At 40.7% G+C, this 18,190-nt stretch overlaps 1 protein-coding gene across 1 annotated transcript in view; it reads right to left on the minus strand.

Moving 5' to 3' along the window:
- Positions 1-18,190, minus strand: part of glceb (glucuronic acid epimerase b) — a 73,870-nt gene that overhangs the window by 31,004 nt on the left and 24,676 nt on the right. The window contains exon 2 of the mRNA XM_068316945.1: positions 787-890. The gene's annotated coding sequence lies outside the window, so the exon portion shown is untranslated. The remainder of the gene's footprint in view (positions 1-786; positions 891-18,190) is intronic.

The following is an 18,190-nucleotide window of genomic DNA, read 5'->3' on the forward strand; positions in this document are numbered from 1 at the left end:
AATGAGAATCTGTCCCATGGGAACCAACAGCTTAACAGTAACATCAATATTTGATTTAGGTCTCTGTAGTTAGCATCTGATTTATCAAGAACCCAGAAGTAAAACTGAAAAACTACCTTCTAAATTTATCATGAATAAGGTTTTTTCAATAAATGTTGTTATATATAAATGAACGCAAATGTTTTCTAAATTAATTAATGATTCCATCATACTGCTTGTGTGACCTCATCATTTAAGACTGAAATGGTGTGCCATTATTTAAAGATTCCATTGTAGCTGGATGGGGTTATGTCAGCACTGCAGAGTTGCTCTTCATGCAGACACATAATTGTCACTATTTTAACGACACAATTATTATTTTAATCAACCTCGCGGACCCAACCAGCTTAAAGAGCTTAAGCTTTTCTTAAAATATCACACATGACTTAGTGGACAAGACAAGAGACCCTGAGCTTTAGAGGACAGTTATGTTCAATCATGTCTTTATACAAGCAAGACTGAGCCCATTTTTCAGTAGTTCATACAGATGTTTGAATTTTCAATATCTATCTAATGAAGTCAGGCAAATATTGGCACACAGAAGAAAATGCAGTATACATAACTGTAATTTCAATATATATATATATATATATATATGTATATATATATATATATATATATGATAACTAATATATGGTGTTTTATTAAATAAAAATGAGTAATTTTGAAAATTAATCACTCCTTGGGGACACTGAACATGAATGTATATCGACATGAATCAAAGGCCATAATAATACTGATACTGACCTCTAATCCATTCACAAAGAAGTTGCCAGGGGGCTGGACATCCTGATGACAGTCACCAGTCTTTCAACAACTTATTCTTTTTATTCTTGCACTTTCCAAGGCACCTATGAAAGACAGTGCAGTGATTAGAATGCTGATGTTCTGTTCAAATTGGGCTGTTGGCTTGTAGTTTGGTTTAGTTTGATAGTCTGATAGGAGTTTGAGAGCCTGGACAGATGCAATCCATTGACAACTAAATAGACTTTCAAGCAATCATAGCAATCACTGTAGCAAAGCAGCCCAAATAAAAAAAACAGGACTTGAAATCAGTCTGAACGGGAATGATCACATTTATCCGACAAAGCAAATCAAATGTCAGTTGGGAAATTTGTCTGGCTCCACATTTAAAAAGTGTCTACCAACATCATTATCTGTTAGTCAAACAAATCAATTTCAATCACTTTAAATACTTGCTTATTACTACTCATTGTTGTGGAAATGGAAGATTTTTGTCATAGTTCCTGATCAAGTCTTCTATCCCTTACATGAACTTGTGTAAAAGCTTTAGTTCTTCCAGAATTGTGATTAAGTATACTGTATAAATTGATGACTCAACACACTAAGTAGCTTTTCAATAAAGTTATATGAAACAAAACAATTAATTGTTGTAATTCTTTTTCACAAGGGATAATTATAACCTTTAACCCTCAATCAATGCACTATAGTTACTGACACAGGTGCAAAATAAATTAAGACAAGGAAACAAATATACATTTGTAATTACAGCCATGACAAATTTACAGGCTTTCCGACAGTAGGGTCATTAATGCACTACCAATCAATCATAGCAAATACAGAGTGACATGCATACTTGACTCAGCAATTAATCTTACTAATGTATTTCTTGTCCCTGTTGAAACAGGCCATTAAACTAAAGACTGCACTAAATCGCCACATCCAGGAAAGCATATTGATCATTTTATGAAAAGTCCTTATTGACGAAGCACTTAATTAAGATATTGTAGAAATATAACCAGATGGTCTTTTATCATATTGTGTGGTTGACTCTAGTGTTAAAATGCCTACAAGGTAAATAGAGGGAGGGATGACGATGACAAAGACAAGCTAAAATGGACAAAACAACAAGGGCATATTACATTATTAAGTAATCCAAAGGGAATTACTTCAAAGACATTGATTGCCACTTTAATTAATGCCACATCAATATGTGAATTTATGTCTTTTCTCTCTACACTATATATTATAAGATCTGAAAGCTAGATGAAATATTACAGAGCTACTACTGACAAACAGTAGCTTGCCTGCTTCCAATAGGTAACAGATGTCCTGTTATCAGATTTAATGTACCCTAAAGCTGGCTCAGGAAGTAAAATTCTTAAAAGCAATTAATGGTCAAATTTGACCTGCATTTATTATTGATATTGTATAAAGTCTGGGAAAACAAGCTATCATGACATGTCTGAGGCAGTTATGCTGTGATGAAACAAATGTAGGATATATCAGCTTGTTATTAGCTGCCTTCATTTGAAAGATGACATATGTTGTAACCACTCAGCATGAAGAGGAAGTAAACATGTCAACAATTATAATCAATATTCTCCAGCTACTGTACGGGTGTACTGATGTTTTTTGAACAGGTATGGTGCAGGCAGATGGTGAGAAATAAAAAATGATAGTAAAACCGAGCGTACAGCAGCTCGTGCTTCCTGGAACATATCCTGCACCATCCTCTCCAATAAAGTTTTCCAGGCAGCATTTTCTCTCAACATCCAGTTCTGTATAAGCAGGTAGGTGGGGGAGCAGCAATGCCAGCACTGTGATAATGACCAAAGTGAAGCAGAGCATAAACTATCTTCTTCTTTCGGCTTTTCCCTTTAGAGGTCGCCACAGCGAATCAGTTGCCTCCACCTAACCCTGTCTTGTACATCCTCTTCTCTCACACCAACTACCTTCATGTCCTCTTTCACTACATTTTGTTAACACAGACACAGCAACAACACAAAAAAGGGTGACCGAAGACCACCAGAGATGGAAAATGATTGACAGTTTGTTGAAATTTATGCTAAGCTCTCACTCAGCCAGAAATGGCTACGTGAGATGTTAAAGGCTCCAAATTGGAAGAAAGCATAGAAAATCTCCTCCTTTCGGCTTTTGCTTTCAGGGGTCGTGAATCAGTTGTCTCCATCTAACCCTGTCTTCTGCATCCTCTTCCCTCACGCCATCTACCTCCATGTCCTCTTTCACTACATCCATAAACCTCCTCTTTGGTCTTCCTCTCGGCCTCCTGCCTGGCAGTTCAAAACTCAGCATCCTTCTCCCAATATATTCACCATCTCTCCTCTGGACGTGTCCAAACCATCTCAGTCTGGCCTCTCTGACATTATCTCCAAAACCTCTAACATGTACTGTTCCTCTGATGTGCCCATTCCTGATCCTATCCATCCTGGTCACTCCCAAAGACAACCTCAGCATCTTCATCTCTGCTACCTCCAGCTCAGTCTCCTGTCTTTTCCTCAGTGACACTATGTCTAGACCAAACAGCATTTCTGCTCCAACCACATTTTTGTACACCTTACCTTTCATTTTAGCTGAAACTCTTCTACCACACATAAAACCTGATGCTTTTCTCCACCCGTTCCATCCTGCCTGTACATGCTTCTTCACCTCTTTTCCACACTCTCCATTGCTCTGTACTATTGACCCCAAGTACTTAAAATACTCCACCTTCTTGATCTCTTTTCCCTGTAACCTCACTCTTCCACTTGGGTCACTCTCATTCACACACATGTACTCTATCTTACTGCGGTTAATCTTCATTCCTCTCTTCACATCATCCTGACTAATCCTTGCTACTTCCTGGTCCACAACAGCCACCTCTTCTAGTCTTTGGTCTATAAGTTAGGTCTGATAAAAACTGGTATAGGGACATTCCTACATAAAAATTTTTAAAAAGAAGTTTATTCTAGTGGTTTTTCAGGCAATTTGACAAAGCTTATTTTATGTCAAGTCCCTTCACTAACCTCAGAATAAATGTTTTTTGCAAAACATACACAAGCAAAACGATATAATTTTGAAATAATCTTCATCCATCTTCCACCACTTATCCATTGTTGGGTCGCAGGGGCAGCAGCTTAAACAGGGAGCCCCAAACTTCTCTTTCCCTGGCCACATCCACCAGCTCTGACTGGGGGATCCCAAGGCGTTCCCAGACCAGTGTTGAGATATAATCCCTCCACCTGGTCCTGGGTCTGCCCCGAGGTCTCCCAGCTGGGACGTGCCAGAAACACCTCCCTAGGGAGGCGTCCCGGAGGCATCCGCACCAGATGCCCAAACCACCTCAACTGACTCTTTTCCACGCGAAGGAGCAGCGGCTCTACTCTGACCCCTCGCAAACAGCAGTGTTTCTCACCTTAACTCTAAGGGAGACACCAGCTATCCGCCTGAGAAAGCCCAATTCAGCCGCTTGTATTCGTGATCTCATTCTTTCGGTCATGACTCATCGCTCATGACCATAGGTGAGGGTAGGAACGAAGATTGAACGGTAGATGGCGAGCTTTGCCTCTCGGCTTAGCTACCTCTTTGTGACAATAGTGTGGTAAAGCGACTGGGTCATTCTCATGAAATTAGTGAATCACCATGGCAGCCACAATTTCAGTTATAAAACATGCAAGTTAGTCACTGAACAGAATATAATAATAAAGCTGATAATGACCTCTATCTGGAACAACAACTGATTTCATGATAAAAATTATTTATATTTATATTTTATAGTGTTTTCTGCCAAAATTCTCATTACCGCAGTGCATCCAGGTCTGTTTGAATGTACTTTATGTTGTTATTTTCACAATTTAAAATACAAAGAAGCCAAAAAAAATTCATGGATGCTGTAGTAGATGATTTTAAGTGACTGAAAAACAAATCATTGAATATTCATATTTAATAATGTTGAAGACGTAGAGGAGAAATTAAGTGACCGTGATCAACATTCTTATGCTCCACAACATCTTTGAAGAACAGTTTACACATGTCAAGAGAACGTTAAATAAAATTATATTTTGTATAAAGCAACACATAGGGCAGTGCTTTCAAGATGGCTATCAGGTGAAAAGATCTTTTTTACTCTCAAGTTAAAAGTTAGATTTTCTCCTGCCAGACTGCTTACACGACAGTTGTGCTTATCATTACCAAAACAGCATTTTTTCTTTATTTAAAAAAACATTTTTATTAAATTTTTTAATGAAAATAGGTGATATTAATGCCTATTTCTGTGCATGAAGTAAGAATTTACTTAGTCATCATGGCTTCTCTGTTGCGAGCTAAAAATGCTAATTTTCCTCATCCTCTGCAACACATTTCTCTCCTACCTCAGCATTTGAAGGCCAGTTGCGGTGGAGAGAACTTCTGTTTCAGTAATGAGAAGTTTAGCCATTACAATGCATGTATCATTACCGTAACAGGTGTGTATTTAGCGTAATTTTAATGAATAAAAAAAAGTAGCTTGTTTTTAAACACATGTGCACGATATACATGTTAACTTCTTTAAAGTTATCCAAATCATTTTGAAAATACAGTATGTCACTTTTCAATAAAATATGAAAACTATTAGGTTGTAGTGTGTAAAAGGTGTAAAAGGGTAATGAAAGAAAAAGGTCAAAATCATATAAAAATATAATTTTAATTTTTTTATTATTATAGCATAATTCAATAGTTGTGCATGACTGTTAAAAATCAACATTTAAAATTGTGAAAAATAATTGGCTTTGTTTATGGTACTGATGTTTTCAGTCCGTTGCGGTAATGAGATTTTTAAAGACATGTTTTAGAAAATATGTTCAAAAAGGTCTTAAATTGTTAGAAAATATTTTTTAATTAATCTTTGAAACCCAGATTTCGTGAGAATGACCCGACTGCAATACTGCTCCTGCTGCCCCAATTCTCCGTCTATTCTCACGCTCCATAGTTCCCTCACTCGCAAACAGGACCCCAATATACTTAAACTCCTTGACTTGAGGAAGGACCTCATTCACCACTCGGAGAAGTCAGTCCACCAGTTTCCTGCTGAGGAACATGGCCTCAGATTTGGAGGTGCTTATCCTCATCCTCGCCGCTTCACACTCGGTTGCAAACCGGACCAGTGAGTGCTGCTGGTCACAGGCCGATGACGCAAACAGGACCACATCATCTGCAAAAAGCAGCGATGCAATCCTCAGGACACCAAACTGTAACCCCTCCTCACCACGACTACGCCTCGATATCCTGTCCATGAAAATCACAAACAGAATTGGTGATAAAGCGCAGCCCTGGCGAAGGCCAACAGCTACTCGGAACAAGTCCGACTTACTGCCGAGAACCCGAACACAGCTCTCACTTTCGGCGTACAAGGATTGGATGGCCCTGAGGAGAGGCCCCCTCACCCCACACTCCCGCAGTACCTCCCACAGTATATCTCTGGGGACCCAATCGTACGCCTTGTCCAAGTCTACAAAACAAGTGTAGACTGGATTGGCATGCTCCTAAGCCCCCTCTAGGATCCCTGCGAGAGTAAGAAGCTGGTCCGTTGTTCCACGACCAGGACGGAACCCACATTGTTCCTCCTCAATTTGAGGTTCGACAATCGGCTGGACCCTCCTTTCCAGCACCTTGGAGTAAACTTTCCCTCTGTTTTGCCTCCATCACAGCCGAGGCAGCAGTCCTTTTGGCCTGTAGGTACCCTGCAACTCCTTCAGGAGCTCCCAGGGACAACATGCTCTTGAAGGACTCCTTCAGTCGGACGGCTTCCCTGACCACCGGGGTCCACCACGGTGTTCGAGGGTTACCACCCTTTGAGGCACCCAAGACCTTGAGACCACAGCTCTCAGCTACAGCCTCAGCAATGGAAGCTTTGAACATCAACCATTCCGGTTCAATGCCCCCAGCCTCCACAGGGATGCATGAGAAGCTCCTTCGGAAGTGTGAACTGAATGCCTCGTGGACCGATTCTTCCTCCAGACGTTCCCAGTTCACCCGCACTACTCAGGCTCCTTCCCCGCCAGTGAGGTTACATTCCACGTCCCCAAAGCCAGCTTCTGGTGCCCGGGTCTGGTCCGTCGTGACCCCGTCGTCACTGCAACCCATATGACAGCGCACCTGACCCCATCGTTCTGCCCTGCGGGTGGTGGGTCCACAGGGTGGGAAGAGTCCACGTTGCCTTTTCGGGCTGAGCCTGGACCCGGCCACCAGGCGCTCGCTGACGGGCCCTCCGTCCAGGCCTGGCTCCAGACTTGGGCCCCGGGCTTCCTCCGACAACATAGCTCCCATGATCCTTAGGGCACACAAACCTCTCCACCACAATAAGGTGATGGTTCCTTGGAGAGGTGAAATAATCTTTTGACATTCAAATAAAAGCCTATTGCACCTCATCAACCTTCATCCAACAATCATTTTTGTGACTATATACTTTTTGTGAATTTGATGAAGGAACAATTCAAAGTAGTTGGAAAAAAAATACAGACTGGTGTGCTGGTTGTTGTGTGCCATGATACAGGTGAAGATGTTAATGGTAACAGGTGATAGCATCATGATTGAGTATGAAAGAGATGTCATTGGGAAGCTGACATGGAAAGATGAGTCGAACACAGCAAATTTTTTTTCAGGTATAAGCTTTCCTGTGAGATCTACTCAGCTTCATGAACTCAAACAAATACTGTACATTTCAGATATCATGATCTATTCAACTCTACATTGTTTGCTTAGCAGCACGGTGGCGTACTGGGTAGCACTGTTGCTACACAGCAAGGTGGTTCCGGGTTTGATTCCCGCTCTGTGTGAAGTTGGCATATTCTCCCAGTGTCTGCATGGGTTCTCTCCGTGTTCTCCGGCTTCCTCCCACCTCCAAAAACATGCACTTAAGGTTAAATTGCCGGTCCCAAGTTAACCGTAGTGTGTGTGTGTGTGTGTGTGTGTGTGTGTGTGTGTGTGTGTGTGTGTGTGTGTGTGTGTGTGTGTATGTGTGTGCATGTTTGTCTGCGTCTGTGTATGGCTCTGCAGTGCACCAGCGTCGTGCCCGGAGTTTCCCCTTCCTCACGCCCTTAGTCAGCTGAGATAGGCTCCAGCTCCCTGCAACCCACTACAGTGCTTGAAGTGGTAAGAAAATGAATGAATGGTTTGCTTACATTATGGTTTTAAGTAAGGAATACTTTGTGAAATTACAAAGAATAGTCCTTACATATCTTACATTTGAAAATATCTTTCTACATTTCTAATTATTGTATTTCCATTTATTTTAAATCAGTATTTATATGTACTGTACTTCCAACAAATGCTTAACTACTGTATTATGACTGGATTCATCTAACTGGATGGCTACGCAATCACCATTCTAATCACCCTAAGCCCCCTTTTCTCCAGCACTCGCAAATATTTGTTAACTGACAGCACCTGCTCCATGCCACTCCCCACTGTTTGTTTTCCCATTCCGCTTCGTAAAAATTTGTGTCCACACGACTTTGTTTTGCAAAAAATATCCATCCACACATAACTGCATCAGCGCGTTGATCAAAATGTTTATAAGCATTACAACTCTGATAACGACAGGAGCGAGGACCGGGTCATGCAGAAATTCTTACGCCATTCCTCCTGGAAGACGACTTCCATCTCAATGTTCTCCCACCAGCTGGCAGAGCGTCATGGTCTTTGGCGAGGAACGTGAATGAATTAATTTTATTGTCATTGTACATAAAACAGGGTTCTCGGGGCAACGAGATGAGAACTATCCCTGCAGGTGCATTTGTAGAAAAAGAAAAACAACTCAAAGAAGAGATGGCACAATTAAGAAATATATACAATATAGAAACTTTAGGATTCTACTAAGGAAAAAAAAAGAAGAACAAATATTAAACTGTCAAAAATATTTGTCAACATGTCTTTGACATGGGGCAATTATACATTGGAAAAGAGCCGACCTTTGTCTGTGCTCAAAGTGGTGCAGCAGCACTTGGGCTCGCAAAAAAAAGCAAAAAAAGACAGGGCAATTGTTACCGCCAAAATAGTTTTAATAACGTCTATACTGTTTCTACATTAAAACATGGGTCATACATATGACGGCACGGCAGTTGTTGCAGGGAATATCCGAAAACTCAGGTTAAGCCATCCACATTCAATGTATAACTGGCGTTTTCAAAAACCTCACTTTTGAAAATCATGGATGTGCTTTAGTCTTTGGTGAAGAGTATAAGGACCATCTAGATAGCCAAGAGCAAAGAGAAGCTGGTATCAGTGATATGTTATGAAGGGGTGTTATTGCCCATGGCATCACTAACTTACATACTGGTGAAGCCACGATTGATGAAAGGTACATACAGGTTTTGGAACAACATACACTGTTTCTCATCGACATCCTTGTTTCCTGCAGTGAGATAATGAAGACAAATTGTTGCCTTAGAAACAGTGTGGCTTTGGAGTAAGGAGTTTGGGTAGACTGGCCTGCCTGCAGCCCAGATGTCCCCAGAAAAAAGTAAATACAAAAACAAGACAGAAGTCATGTATGAGGCAAGAATAGGCCAGAATTCCCATTCAAATCAAAGTGTATGAGTCTGAACATTCGGTTAAAAGGATTTTCATGTCAGAGTTCTGTTTTGATTGACATCTTGCACAATGTCCCAACTTTCCATATGATGTTAATGTAAAGATCAGCCCAGCAATCTCTGCACATGCAGTGGTAGTCAAAATTTTGCACTGAATTTAAATAATTCCATTAATTTAGTCAATTAAATTAATATTTGACTGTGACATCATGTAAACGATGTGCTGATCTGGTCTCAGTTCATATGCAACTTCTGATTAGTAAATATAACATTTAATTAATATGTCGCCAACAATATAATGACTCTGAAGTGTTCAAGGAAAGAATGTAACTGCAAGCTATATGATGAAGAGTTTCTTTATCAAGACATTTATAATAAGAATCATATTTTTAAAGGGGATGCGAACCCGGGCAAACTATGACTTGCACAATTGATCTTTAGATTATATAATCAAGATCACTGAATGCCAAGGAGAACCCAACATCCTCTTCAAGGTGTCTTTGAATATGCTTCTCGAAATTTGCCATTGTGCTGACACCATTGTCACAGCCTTTGCATCTTATCCCATTTAATCAACAGTTCTTAAGCAAGGGGTTGACACATGGCATATTAATCATGATTATCAACAGACTCACTGCTGCAATTGCACTTTTAACATCAAACAGGTAATGTTTCTTTTACAACAGCTTGACTGGGTAAGATATAAGGTCATTAATTATTTTAGTCCCTACTTATTTGCTTGATTTCCTACACAAGCAACCATCCAACAGGATATACAGTGTGGGTTTAATAATAAAAAAAGAGAGATGAAGGCCCATCTGTTAGGCATTCATAATACATCCATTTCCTCTAGGGAGTTAATGGCTGGCCAAACACTGAATGATCACACACTACCACCACCCCTGTGCCAGCATCACAGCCCATCTGATGCCCACAGCAATATCCAAGAATGGTACTCTGCAATTGAAAAGCTAGTTCAATTGAAATGTTAAATGTGCCTGCCCCTAACAGAAATTATTTCAGCTCTGTAAATACAAAGGAGAGACAATGTGACTGATTCAAAATCGGATTCAATAAATATTTAATAATCAATTTGGAGGTTACTTCAATTAGAGGTTATAGCTACGACATTTTATTAAACATTTATCTGTTGGTTTCATCTTTTCAATTATGTGTCTAGTAGTGTTGGTGGAATCTTACATGTTATGTGCACCTCTGTATTTATTTATTTGCAAATATGCCTGTGTAGGTCGTTTCATAACAGCCTGTGCTGCGTTTCTCTTCTTACACAACGAAAACATTTTTCAAATCAGGTAAAGAAAAAGTGCTGCATTTGAAAATCATTTAGTTTATGTAAATTTCTTGACATTACATGATCCATGTTTTATGTCAAACTGTTAAATACAACGCTCACTCGTGAAATTCCTGTAAACTATAAAAATGTTTTTAAAAATCAATTAAAGTGTTTAAATGATATAGGGACAGTGCAGCTAAAATACATCAACAGATAAGTACGATCTAAAAAAGTCAAAGAACTTTGTAAAATATGAAGGCAGGGCCTGAACACTAAACAAAAATGTATTCCCTCGACACCCAAAAAATGGTCCACACCTCATGTTTTCAGTCCTCTGAAGCAGCCTATCAATCATCATACTTAAAAAGCCACAAAACCCAGGGCATGGTTAGTTGTGAGTGCTAGGATTTTCTCCTGAAACACAGGCTATTGCCAACTTCTCCTCACTCTCAAAAGATTAGGGTAATTTTCACACTGGATTAAGTGAACAAAGACAGTTTCAGTGTGCCTGCATCACATGGGGAAAGATGCGTTGTGGCTGTCACAAGAGCTCAGGAATTTAGACACTCTGATGTTATTTACTGGTGCTTTGCATACATTTGGAGGGCTCTGTTCAACAACTTACTCCTTGTGAATAAGTGTTGGTTTCTTTTATTGACTTTGATCCAGAATGGGCGCAGCTGCTCTCATCTTTCCCATGCCGAATTGATTTTCCAACTGTGAATTCCAAATAAGCCTAAGTGCTTCACCTGTAGGATCTTAAAACAGTTACCCGTTCAATTAAATTACAGTCTTTCTCCTTTTATGTTAGATTTCAATAATGATAGCATCAGAGTAGCATCAGACAGGCTCCAGAAAGTTAGTATGTGTTCACAAAACAGTCAAACAGGTTCCACACCTTGTTTTGTTGATCAGTTGATATTTCAATATGTGAAATCTCAAAAGGGTTGACAAAAAATATCAAATCATCAACTCTGGATTAAAGGAGAGACACCTTACTTGGAAAATACTGAAAATTCACGAATCTAACATCACCTTATCTTCTATTTCCTTGTCTGTTGCTCACTGCAACAACTAATTACAGTATTTTTCGCACTATGAAGTGCACCTAACAGCCTATAATTTTCTCATAATCCCATAGCGCGCTTTATAATCCGATGCGCCTTATATATAGATTAATATTAATATTAGTATTGGTTTAAAACAGTATAGCTGAAAAAAATCCGGCAGTCTGGCCGGCAGTCATGCCGCACCAGGAGGCACCCTCAGAACGCACTACGCCCCCTAACAACGGTAGTCAAGGGGCGTCGCTGAAGTGCCACTCTCACTGAGTTGACGGCAGAGCAGCCTGAGCCTGGGGAGATCAACAGTACCTGGCTACGATTCCGTAGCAAAACAGGGAACTGTTAATAAAGTCTGACTGACTGATCTCAGTATTTCCCAACCACCAGAAATAACACACTTTAAACCTAATTGGTCTAAAAAATGTCATTGTGATGTAATCTGGAATCCAGTGACGGTCCATTTTGTTAATTTGTGGAAACACACGGAGGAACTTCTATAAAGATGAGTGAAAGACCCTCAAAGCTGAATTTACAGCCTTTTCTGAAATTTCAAGAACAGAGTCACTGCTAGACAAAGGTGTCTGGTGTGCTGCATTGATTTGTAAATGTTGTTGATACCTGAAACAACACGTTACGGGGGGTTGGGGGGGCATTTAGGCTTGTGTATTCTGTCTGCAGCGACATGCTGTGAGATTCACGGCGGTGATACACTGACGTTAAAGTCAGTTCTAGGAGAAAAACCGTGTTGCATTTGCCAGTAAATTATCAGCCTGACATTAAAAACTGGTTAAAAATTGTTTAGGACACTCAGCAGCAAATAGCTGCACCTCAAGTCCGACTGGACTACCGATCGATCGGGACAATATTTAAATAATAAACGAAGACGAAAGTGGGGCTTAAATATCTGCTTCGAACTTCAGATCAGGAAATAATCTGCCCTGTTGGAACTGAGTGGTCCACTGTAATGAATTTAACCAGTTTTAATGTCAGGTTTTTAAATGTGTGTTGACTTCTTTCTAAGATGGCAAAGTGATCAAAGTGATCAGGTTTCCTTGATGAGGCTCAGAATGGCTTCTTTAAAAGAACAATAAGGACCGTTCACAGCTGATTAAAGGTACTCACAGTCATGAATGCTCCATCTAGTGGACAGACAGCGCAACTACAGCCACTAGTTTTTAAAAAAAAATTTTTAAAAATTATTATATGCGCTTTATAATCCGGTGCGCCTTATATATGAAATAAATTATAAAATAAACAATTCATTAAAGGTGCGCCTTATAATCCGGTGCGCCTTATAGTGCGGAAAATTCTGTAACTACATGTTGAAGCACTAAAATTAAGTACATCATACATATATAAATAAAACCAAACAACCAAATATTTTGACAGAACAGGCCCAAACTGTTGTTTCCTGACTTGGGAAATGGATCTAAAATGGAAAGAACAGAGTGCAATAAATCACATTTTTTGTAAAAGGATAGAACCTGAGAAGTATTGCAGACAATGTACAGAAAGATAACTGACATGAGAGCATGTCCTAGTAGCTCTGTGAATCTGCTGAGCAGCTTTGAACTTATTAGCAGTGCAGACACCTCAGTGTGAGCTCTGTTAAAGCAGAAAGCTGTGCCCCTGCTGCCTTTCACATAAAGACAAGACTTGCATCTTCAGAACCTTGTTAGTTCTCTGAAAAGGCCACAACTAGTTTGGAATAATAAGCAGCTGATGCTGTCAGAAATCAAAAGGAATCTGGAAGGGTGAGAAACTTCAAAAAGTCTTTGTTGGTAGATATCGCTCAATCTCAAGCAGATATGACCGAAGGAAGAAATGAAGACATGAGAACAAAAGAGTAGTGAAAGGAAAGCTGGAGAGGTTATTCTCATTGAATTCTTCATTATTATTATTCCTCAATCAGAGAGTCTTGCTCTTAAAATGTCAAGTTGGAAAGAAGCAGAAAAGTAGGACACTGCGATGTTCACATATAAAAGCAAGTTCATTCAAATAAGGAAAACTCACTTCCAGTACAGTAATCTCCATGCAAATGCAAATCACATTTATGGTATTTATAATTAAGCACATGTCAGCCCTTTCTCTATGCTACTGATTCTCCACTGTGGAAAGGGGAGAAACATTTGGAGCTCAACAATCAAGCATGTTTAAGAGATGCTCTTGTCCAACATAATACAAATCACTAATACAATTTGTTTCAGAAACAAACATATTTCCTATGACCATAAAACACCAGAACACTTTTGGTATCATTATGTGCTCTTTATTGTATTGTATTTTTTAAACTTAATTTTAGGTCAGCAAATACAGCAGATTTCAGCATTTGTCATTGTTTAACTTGCTCACATTTTGCAATTTTGAAACAAAAGAATTTGTCACTGACATTTTGTATTTTTTAAGCTCTGTTAATTATGTGTGCTTCGTAAGACACACCTTAATGTTATTTGGCAAGAAGCAGATGCAGGAAGGGAAACCCTAATGAATATTGAAATTTTAGTTGGGTTAAAATGAGCATTAGTGAAGGAAAATATATTCTGAGGAACATTAGAAGGAATGCTGAGCATGGGAATCACTGAAAAATTAGACAACTGTCAATACTTACATTTATGAATGTTTTGCATTTCTGGGTGAACATACAGTATAACATTTACTTCAGCAAACCACTCCGTCACACATACAGTTAGTATTTTATACTCTAGTATATTCTCCCACATTCAGAGTCCACTCTACTGCCAGCATCATCTCATCATATGGAAGATCATTTAAGGTAACCAACTAAAATCCATGCCTTATCATAGACTGAACTTTCTATCAGCTCATTATTTGTTATGGTTCTAATTCTGTGACTCAGTGCCCTGACATTGTGAAGTAAATAACTAATCAGGCTAACAAAGGACAAGTTGGTGGAAATTCTTCTCATCAATTTGGGTGTGTCCACACTGCTGCATGTGAACTTGTGTGTGTGGGATGGTCACATGGGAAGTTGTTAACTGTGAATACTGCTGCCAAAAAGAGAACTTGGCTAGCTCACTGAAGCATGAAGGAACAGTTCACCCGATATCATTTTCCCCCTTCTCCCTGCAGTGTGTTTTACCTATCTCAGCTGTTTTGCTGCAAGTTGCTGTTTTTTAATATTGCCTGTAGAAATAGTCTTCTCTTGAAAATTACACTATAAATGCCACTTTGCTTGTCCTCAAATCACCAAACTTTCCACATGCGTAAGGCAATAGAATTACAGCCGGGGCACATAGCATCTATATTTGCAATGTATCCTGTGATTTACGGTTCCTTCCCAATAATTCCTATGTACAATTTTGCACTGTGCTTTGATATAAGAAAGGAAAATAAGGAAGCATTATATACAGATGAATCAAAGGTCAGTTTCCTAATGCAAGAACTAGATCACCCGACGTTTTCTCTGGAATAGTTAATGACACATCATGCTGCTACTGTGAGCCTTAGTAAAACTAGCCTGAAAGACAGCACTCTTTTTGTCTGACAAGATGAGCCATCAACTTGCAGAGAGACTAGATTTATTTTGACAACACATCTATTCTTATACATCCTTTTTTTTCATTCATCGTCCAACCCGCTTAATCCGCTAACACGGGTCGCGGGGTAGCCAGTGCCTATCCTGGCAGTCTCAGGGCGTGAGGCGGGGGACACTCCGGGCACGACGCCAGTGTACCACTGAGCCACATAGAAACAAACAAGCATTCACACACACACTCACTCCTATGGTCAATTTGGGACCGGCCAAACAACCTGAAGCGCATGCTTTTGGAGGTGGGAGGAAGCCGGAGAACCCGGAGAGAACCCACGCAGACACGGGGAGAGCATGCGAACTCCGCACAGAGCGGGACTCGAACCCGGGTCCGCCGTGTTGTGAGGCAGCAGCGCTAACCACTGCGCCACCGTGCCGCCCTCTTATACATCCATTTTCTGATATATAGGGGGCTTTACACCGACGTTAAGATAAACTCTCAGACTTCTGTGGTCTGCTATGAAAAAAATGGCTAACAGCAAAGAACCAAGAATAAGTTGTGAAGTACAACATGTAAAGCACCTTGGATCACTGAGCTGAAGAGTCCAGGCCTTCAGAAAAAAGGCTGAACTTGTCCAGCAATAGTAATGTAAAAATGACTCTCCAGCAGACCATATCTACTCTGTAATGTAGCACATACACTTTTCAGGTTATAAGTCATTCAAGGGAAAATCTCCAATCAATCTCTGTTTTCTCTGTTGTACTTAATTAAATCCTTTCAGCTTCTCTGCATAGTTAAACTTATCTTTAAATTAAAGGCATGGACAGATATACAGTGAGGAGCATAAGTATTTACACCCCCTGGGATTTTGTAAGTTCTCCCACTTAGAAAATAGGGAGAGGTCTGAAATGTTCATCATAGACATATTTCCACTGTTAGAGACATAATCTCCCAAAGTGTGGTGCACGCACCCCTGTGGTGCGCGAGCTGCCGCTAGGGGGTGCGCGAGTGTAATGGCAGCTGAGCACCTTGAAATACATAATTAACTCACAGAGTGCCAAAGACGAAATATTTCGTCTTATAGAATCCAAACGTTGAGTGCCAAAGACGTCATATTTCGTCTTAGCCGTTTTTTATAGGGAACGTTAGATCAAAGCGTTTCGCACATTCTGTGTGATTTTCAGCCTTGTATTCCATTTATTCCAGTCGGGGGCAGTGTTTCACACCCTAGATCACCAGATAAAACGACGAAGAAGCGTCGGTGTTGGGGCAGTAGTGGAGAGCAAAATGGCGAAGCGCAAGGCGAAAGCATGTGGAGGAGGCAGGTTCAAGCAGCTCACACTGGCACAGAGCTTGTCTGGCAGTGTAGCTGCTGTGAAAATGAGCGACAGCGGTAAGGATCGGGGGGCAGGAGATGCACCCAAGGAGGTTGAAGACCGGATCGGAGGCGAGGAAAGCGTGGCGGGTTGTAGCGGGGGCCCCCCGCAGTTCGGCGGCGTCCCACGTGGGAGCGCCGCTGCGGAGGGTTCTCCGCTGCGTCTGTCCGGTGACAGTTCTGACTCTGAACCGGACCCGGACTCGTCATCTGAGTGGATTCCGTCAGAAAGCAGCAGGGAGTCCTCCCCAGACCCCTGGGAGCCCACGGAGGATCTGAGGAGCAAAGGTAACTATTTTGCTACTTTGTTGCATGATGTAAAAAACACGTGTCGGCCCTCCGTCTCCCATAAGTTGTTCCCCATCTATGAATGTATTACTCTTTTGTGTAAAATGGTACTTATTTCAGGCATGTGTGTGTATATATGTATTATATGTATAATGTGTGTGTGTGTGTGTGTGTGTGTGTGTGTGTGTGTGTGTGTGTGTGTGTGTGTGTGTGTGTGTGTGTGTGTGTGTGTGTGTGTGTTTTGTAGAATGGTACTTATTTCAGGCATGTGTGTGTATATATGTATAATATGTGTGTGTGTGTGTATGTTTTGTAGAATGGTACATATTTCAGGCATGTGTGTATATAATATATATATATGTTGTGTAAAATGATATCCTACTTATTTCAAGCATGCATATATATATAGTGTAAAATTGTATATTTCTATATTTTACAGTCCCTAAAACGAGTAGAGGACGTGCACCTGCTAGAGGGAGAGGTGCGAGGAGACGCCAATCACTGGAGGTGGATGCAGGTGTTTGGGGTCATGATGGCTGGAAACCCACTAAGTTCCCATTCGTGGCAACCCCTGGTCGCCAGAATGCGGCTGCAGACCTGGATTCAGACCAGCCGGTTGACTTCATGGAGCTGTTTCTTACTGACGAGCTGCTGGGTCACATTGCCTCTCAGACCAACCTGTATGCACGGCAGTTTATACAGGCACATCCTGAAGCTCTGCCACACTCCAGAGAGAGGGTGTGGAAACCGGTGACCGTTCCAGAGCTCAAAAAATACTTGGGTTTTATGTTCCTCACCGGCTACATAAAGAAGCCCAGCGTCAGCATGTACTGGAGTGAGGATCCAATGGAAGCCATTCCATACTTCAACAACACCATGCCACGCAACAGGTTCCAGCTAATTGGGAAGTTTCTCCACTTCAATGACAATGCCTCACAGGATGCTGGAGATAAACTTTATAAAGTGCGTCCTGTCCTTGATTCAATTATTTCCAAATTCAAAGAGCTGTATCAGCCCCATGAAAACATTTGCATTGATGAGGGGATGTTGCAGTGGCGTGGACGCCTGAACTTCAGGGTTTACAACCCTCAGAAGCCAGTCAAATATGGCATAAAATCTTATATTTTGTGTGACTCGCGGACTGGCTATTGTTACAATATGTTGCCTTATGTTGGCCAGCCGAGCACACTCCCAGACATTGTGTTCTCCCTCCTTGACCGCCTGACCGAGCAGGGGTACACAATATTCATGGACAATTTTTATAATTCCGTCAAACTGTGTGAGCAGTTGTGTAAAAAAAAGACTAATGTTTGTGGAACCCTCAGGAAAAA

The sequence above is a fragment of the Antennarius striatus genome, chromosome 1 (assembly GCF_040054535.1).
Source record: "Antennarius striatus isolate MH-2024 chromosome 1, ASM4005453v1, whole genome shotgun sequence".
Taxonomy (NCBI): Eukaryota; Metazoa; Chordata; class Actinopteri; order Lophiiformes; family Antennariidae; genus Antennarius; species Antennarius striatus.